Source organism: Pongo pygmaeus, chromosome 14, assembly GCF_028885625.2.
Source record: "Pongo pygmaeus isolate AG05252 chromosome 14, NHGRI_mPonPyg2-v2.0_pri, whole genome shotgun sequence".
Taxonomy (NCBI): domain Eukaryota; kingdom Metazoa; phylum Chordata; class Mammalia; order Primates; family Hominidae; genus Pongo; species Pongo pygmaeus.
The window spans coordinates 44996914-45004530 of record NC_072387.2 but is presented as its reverse complement, the minus strand read 5'-3'; positions in this window follow the sequence as shown (position 1 = coordinate 45004530).

Below are 7617 nucleotides of genomic sequence, written 5' to 3'. Positions count from 1 at the left end.
GTCTGAAACACCAGCCAAACTTTATTAAGCTCTTACATTTCCAGCATTGAGTTGGGTGCTATAGGCCAGTGCTTCTCAAACTTGAGTGTGCACACAAATCTTCTATCTTATTGAAGTACAGTTTTCAAATTCAGTAAATCTAGGTTGGGGCCAAGGTTATACATTTCTAAAAGACTTCCAGACAGTGCTGGTGTTGCTGATCCATGGACCACACTTTGAGCAGCAAGGCTATAGAGGAAATAAAGAAAAGAGTAGTTCTTCTCTTAAGGAGCTTGTATTTTGCCACAAGATTGACTACTAATATTTGCTTGAAAGTATCAGTCTGAAGCTTTCCAGATAATTTTAAGGATCTTTGAATAACTCTCAATATATAGAGCCAAAATAATTCTCCTACAAGGAGTATTTGTATGTGTCTTGTGGAATCAATGTTTTTAAGTTGATGTTATGGAGTTATAAGTTTCAGAATTCTACAATGTCAGATGTTAGTAACCCAAACTTTAGTTTTTCCTGAAAGTGAAAATATAATAAAATCACTAAGTGCTTAATAATACGAGACATTTAAAAGTATTCCAGTAATTTATCTTCTGTCAATATTTAATACAGAGCCCATCACTAACCTGGTGATTTATATTAGCAGCATTCAACAATTTAACCCCAGGGGATTTGAGGAAGAAGGCTGCAGCTTTCCTGATGCCTCATCTGGGCACAAGGGCAATGACTATAATGCCAACAGGTCTAAGGAGCTAGAAATCTTCCTTAACAGCAGCTGAAGAATTCTTTTTTTTTCTTTTTCTTTTCTTTTTTTTTTTTTTTTTTTTGAGACAGGGTCTCACTCTGTTGCCCAGGCTGGAGTGCAGTGGTGGGATCACGGCTCGCTATAGCCTCCACCTCCTGGGCTCAAGCAGTCTGCCTGCCTCACCCTACCAAGTAGCTGGGACTGCAGGCATGTGCCACCATGTCCAGCTAATTTTTATATTGTTGTAGAGATGGGGGTCTCACTATGTTGCCCAGGCTTGTCTCTAACTCCTGGGGTCAGGCGATCCTCCCACCTCAACCTCCCAAACTGCCAGGATAACAGATGTGAGCCACCATGCCTGGCCAAGAATTATTTTAAATTCTTCTATTTAAAATAAAGAGCTGGATAAAACTTTGAAAGAATTATAGAAAATTTACTAACAGGTAATTTAAACATATCTGTAAAAATCAAATTATAAATAATATAGAGGGCCAGTCTCGGTGGCTAAAACCTGTAATCGTAGCACTTTGGGGGGCTGAGGTGGGACGATTGCTTGAGCCCAGGAGTTTGAGATCAGCCTGTTTGAGGCCCTGTTGTTACGAACGAATGGAAGGAAGGGAGAGAGGGAGGGAGGAAGGAAGGAAGGAAGGAAGGAAGGAAGGAAAGAAAGAAAGAAAGAAAGAACAAACGAACGAAAGAAAGAAAGAAAGAGAAAGAAAGAAAAGAAAGAAAGAAAGAGCGAAAGAGCACCCATGCATGGTGTTGCATGCTTGTAATCTCAACTACTTTGGAGGCTGAGGTGGGAGGATTACTTAAGCCTAGGATTTCGAGGTGGCTTTTGTGGCTTAACTGCTCTATAACCACAAATTTCCTTGCATTAGTTATTCTATTTCTAGGGGCTTTGATGAAGCTGTGTCCCCCTACCATTCTGCCACAAAGCTAAAGCTTTGGGCCTTTATGTCATCATGAAGCGGGTTTTGTTTTTCAGGAATTGAAGAATCATTTTATTAAAAAGGCTTCTGAATTAGCCGGGCATGATGGTGCACACCTGTGGTCCTAGCGACTCCAGAGGCTGAGGTGGGAGGATCACTTGAGCCCGGCAGGCAGAGGTTGCAGTGAGCCAAGATCGTGCTGCTGCACTCCAGCCTGGGCAACAAAGGGAAACCTCGTCTCAAAAAAAAAAAAAAAGTGAGGGGGCTTTCGTTTATGGACTTCAAAAGCAAGTATGATTTATGATACATCAGATTACATGCAAAATAAAGTCATTGCTTATTAAATGGCAGCTCAGAAAGAGTTCTCTTTTGAAGGCAAAAATTTTCTCTCTAAAACAGATAAACACATAAAGGCAAAAAAAGACAGTAAAACTCTGGACTTTTCCTCAAAAAGCCATTGGATCCCCAGTCTTCATCTAAGAAACTCCTTTTGTGTCAAGACTCTAACCAAAGTTTTGCTTTATCTCCCAACTTCTTATACAACAATAAATGTGCTAATTATGAAGAGAATGAACTTTTTAACGGTACATTGATATCATATACTCTTAACCTTCAATTGCAATTTTTTTCTTTTAACTTCATTTTATTGAAATGTATTTTGAAAAGCTTTATACTTCCCAGATATAGTACTTTATAATTGATTGGATCAAGAGCTAGTGATTGTCTAGAAAAAGCATAATCCTTCCATTCATTCAACCAAATGTGATTGACTCTCTAGCTTAAAGCCAGATGCTGGGAGTCCAGGGGTGAAATGCGTCTACCTGTGCTCTAGGAGGGGAGGCAGGCAAGTGGCAGCCAGCCATACTGAGGGACACTTTCCTGAAGCTGCCAGGGGAGCCGAAGCCAAAGATTAGCTCTGAAGAATCACCTCAGAGGTAGACAAGTGGTAAAGGGAAGTGGCAACCGTTTTTCAAAAAGAGAGAAGTATGTGGGAGAGACCCAGGGGATGGAGAGTGTGGCCCACCCAGGGAACCACAGGTTAACTAAAGTGGGTGCTACTTGGGTGGGCAGGGTCTGGTGTGGGAAGGGCCTGTGCACCCCATATTTTATCCCAATGATGATAAGACATTGAAGAATTTGATGCAGGAAAAAGATATCATCAATTTCATCTCAGAAACACTAGAAACAGTGAAGAGAAAACCGAAGGGTGGTGAGATGGCTGCTACAGGGATTGATACAGATGAGAAATGACGGGCAGGGACAGCAGGAGGTGCAGACAGAGATGGATTCAGGCCCCGGGGACATAACTCCTGTTACGCTTTATTTCAAGGAGAAATTCTAGTTTGACGTTTCATCTCACCTTTAAGCACCTTCTCCAGCCCAGCTCTTGCCCTAAATGTCAGAACTGTCATATCAAATTGTCCATCCCCAAAACACAGTATGTCAATCTTCCCACTTCCCCAGCTCTTGCTTTTAGTGCTTGAGGGGGAAGGAGAGGGAGGAGAAATAAGGCAGAAATGAGATGCTGTACTATTATTTAAAGGCCTAAATCCCTATGACCCCTTTCTGTTGCCCTTAATCATTCTAAAATAGTGCTATTCTCAAGAGAGTATGCAGTTTGTGACCAGCAGTCAAACTTCTTGCCCGAGTACTGTTAGGTTTAAGACATATAACAAAGTGAATTCTTGCTGACGTTTTCTTTCTTAAGCATTAAAGATTTTCCAGCCAGTTACTGTGGCTCACTGTGTAATCCTAGCACTTTGGGAGGTTGAGGCGGGAGGATCGCTTGAGCTGAGGAGTTCAAGACCAGCCTGGACCACATGGTGAGATCCCATCTCAACAAAATATCAAAAAAATTAACCAGGCATGGTGGCACATACCTGTAGTCCTAGTTCTAGGGAGACTGATATGGGAAGATCGCTTGAGCCTGAGAGGTTGAGTTTGCAGTGAGCCTTGATCACGCCACTATACTCCAGCCTGGGTGACAAAGCAAGACCTTGTCTCAAAAGAAAAAAATTTTCCAAACAATCGAACAGAATCTCAGATCACTGAATTCCCATGGGCTGATATATGTATCTGAAAGAGCATACATTCAATTGACACACATTCACTAGTTATATATTCTAACGTGTTAGAAAACATGTAACTAGCATATCACATCCATTATTTCAGGAATATTACTGCTAAGAAGATGTTAAATTAAAGTAAGTCTTTTTGGGTTTTTTTTTTTTTTTTTTTTTTTTTTTTTTTTTTTTTTTTGAGATGGAGTCTCGCTCTGTCGCCCAGGCTGTAGTGCGGTGGCGTGATCTCTGCTCACTGCAAGCTCCGCCTCCCAAGTTCACACCATTCTCCTGCCTCAGACTCTTGAGTAGCTGGGACTACAGGCACCCACCACCACGCCCAGATAATTTTTTGTATTTTTAGTAGAGACAGGGTTTCACCGTGTTAGCCAGGATGGTCTCGATCTCCTGACCTCATGATCCGCCCGCCTCGGCCTCCCAAAGTGCTGGGATTACAGGCTTGAGCCACTGCGCCCGGCTCAAGTTAAAGTAAATCATTTTAAAGGTGACATCTAGATATGGCAGAAATAGTAAAAATGGATCAGTAGCTCAAAACCGAAAAATACTGACCCAATCAAATTTATCATTCACCAAGAGACAGAAGTTTGGAACACTAAGTGAGATGCCCACTGTGGCAAACACAGGCTGTTTATCAACACTAAATTCCCCTTTTGTACTGGTCCATTTTTTTTACCTGAGACTGGGTAATTTATAAAGAAAGGAGGTTTAATTGACTCGCAGTTCCATATGGCTGGGGAGGCCTCAGGAAACTTACAATCATGGTGGAAGGCAAAGGGGAAGCAAGCACCTTCAGAAGACGGCAGAAGAGAGAGAAAGAGCATGTGAAGGGGCTTATAAAACCCCTTATAAAACCATCAGGTCTCACGAGAACTCACCCACTATCAGGAGAAGAGCATGGGGGAAACTGCCCATGACCCAATCACCTACCACAAGGTCCCTCCCTTGACATATGGGGATTATGGGGCTTATAATTTGAGATGATATTTTGGGGGCACAGAGCCAAACCATATCACCTTTCCTCCCAAGCCTGCAGCTAAATCACGTCTCCCAGCCCCCTGCAGTCAGAATGTGTGTGCTCCCCAACCCCCCAGCCCCGCCACGTTCTTTCTCTTTCCTCACCTGCCAAATACAACAATACCAGCGGGGACTCCTAGGGAAGGATGGCCATGTGGAAGCAAAAGCTCTCTTTCCCCAACACACACTGGAGAGTGACATGAGATAAGTCTTTAGGGTGGTGGACCACAGAGATTTAGGGATGGCTAAAGTAATTAGCTTACCTAAATGCAACCAGCATCACACAAGTAACAGCCAAGCTGGAATTAGGACCCAGGTGTCCTGCCTAAGGGTCTTTGTTAAGGATAAATTCCTGGGTGAAAGGAGAAAGCCAGTACTTTCCTTTCATTCTCAGTTTCAATTCTCTTAAAAGAATGAGATGCTGAGAAGCACCCAAATTGCAGAAAGTACGTTTTAGATGACACAAATTTAAAGTCAGTACTGTGACAATGAGATATTCATCTCCACAAGTTGATAACAGGATGTTATCATTTCCATTGCAGACTGAAGCAAGGAGAGAAAAACCTTTCCAGCAGGGTTGAGCTTAATCAGATGAAGCCAAGTTGACCCCATTCTCTCCCCTCAGCACCTGACCCAGACATCTATCCAATGTCAGTTTGAGGCTAGGGCAGCGGAGCACAGAAAGCATCCTGGTAGTACTTTCCTGTCATGCTTGGGTCGAACTCCATCCCGAGCTGCTCGCAGAAGCAAGGCAACACATAGGCACAGCCCAGCAGCTGGTAGGTGCAGAGCCCAAGCTTCCACTCTGAGCTTCAATGTAAGTAAGTGTCCTGATGCACCGTCTCCATTAGCTGAGTCTGCGCTTGATAAAGGGCCAGGATTGGCTGCTCTCCCAGCCTTGGGTACTGTGCAACTTTGCAACAGTCTGTATAATTAAAAGGAATTCCATTTGTTCCACGGCAACCCAACAGCAGATTTCCTGCTGGGATTGTAGCTTTGGGTATTCTCTTTCTCCCTTTGCTTACAAACCAGAGGGAGAAAAAGGTGGTTTTGTTTTTGAATGTGATAGCCCAAACCCTGATCATAAAGATGGGATGTCTGCAATGGATGTAAGTCCCCGTCCTACAGGTAACACTTGATAGTGCAGGGAAAGAGCAATCAATGTCAAGGGTTAAACCTGGGGAAAGGGGGAAGGATATTTAGGATAAAAAGTTAATATAACTATAAATCAGTTGAGGACATTTATGCACTTGCTGTGAGTGGGCTGAAACTGCATAACTATCCACCATTCCCTTGTGTGTTTGTTGCAAAGTGGGAATAGCTCTCCCTTTTACCAGTTAGCTAGTCAAATTTCACAGGTAGCAACAAGTTGATGCAAATAATTGTGTCTTGACTGATGTGAGCAAACATACGGAGATGCTCAGCAGGATATCCAGCCAGAGTGAAAGGGAGGAGACAACTAAGGAGAAGCGAGTACCCATCAGCCTGGGCAAACACCTACTCTGGTCAAATGAACGGGCCCATCAGCTCAGTCAGTCAACTTACCTGCCTCAGAAAACTTCATCTTCTTCAAGAACATTCCATCCACAGACCCTGCTTTGACTCAGTTACCCATGGCCTCCTTCCCAGGTCCTTTGTCCTCATGCTTCTCCCCTTGGGCCTTCTCCCTCATTACTCTGGCTCACTGAGCACTGACCATTTAGTTTTTCAAAACTCACCATCAAGTCCAGGAATCACTGATGAAAGACATATTAAACAATTTGCTGCCTAAAGTCAGTTTCTATTCATCCTGTGATGAATGGGACATCCTCCCTGGGGTAACAAAAACCATCCTAGGAGACCTGGGTCTTGCACATGAGCCTTGCCCTGGAGCCAGGATGCCAGTGGGGACAAAGGCATGAGCTCTGAGGAGCACCTCCCCCGCCTCAGGCCCCATCCCCACAGTCCAGACACATGGAACATAAAGCCTAGCCGTGGCACTGGCAAGGGCACTCTCAGCAAAGAGTATACACGCCCGTTTCCAAGTTTTAGTGGTAAAATGTCTAGATATTTTAACTCTGGTGGCAAAAACATACTGGGAAAACAGAAACTGAACAGTTTGAATATATCCATATAATTTCTGGGGCTTTTGCTCCTGATAAAGGGTTGGCAAATGCTTTTCCTATAGTTCTGTCTCATGGCTCACTTCAACAAGAGCCCCTATGTTCATGATCATGCATGAGTTCCTCAGAAAGGCCTGGATCTGTCTGAAGTCACAGGTTAAAAAGCCTGCAGAGGCAGACAGGTATGGCACTCCCACACCCACAGCCCTGTCTGAACAAATTTCCATTGCTGGCTGACAAGGAGTGGGGTAGGAAGATGTGGGAAAATCAACAGAACAGATAATCATCGTGTAGTCATATAAGACAATACAATAGTATAAATAACTAGGATTCTACTTATTCATATAATCTCAAAAAACAATGCCGCCTAAGATCCCTATCACTGAAGGATGTGAGAAAGAGTCAATAACCATTACATTTTAAAAACAAACATTGTTTATGGACACATTCTTATGATGTATAGTCATGCATTGCTTCACAATGGGGATATGTTCTGAGAAATGCATTGTTAGGCAATTTCATCATTGTGTGAACATCATAGAGTGTACTCACACAAACCTCGGTGGGATAGCCAGCTCCACACCTAAGCTGTATGGTATGGCCTCTTGCTCCTAGGCTACACACCTCTACAGCATGTTACTGCACTGAATACAGTAGGCAGCTCTAACACAATGGCAAGTATTCATGTATCTAAACATATCTAAATATAGGTAAGGTACAGTGAAAATACACAGTACTATAATCTTATGGGA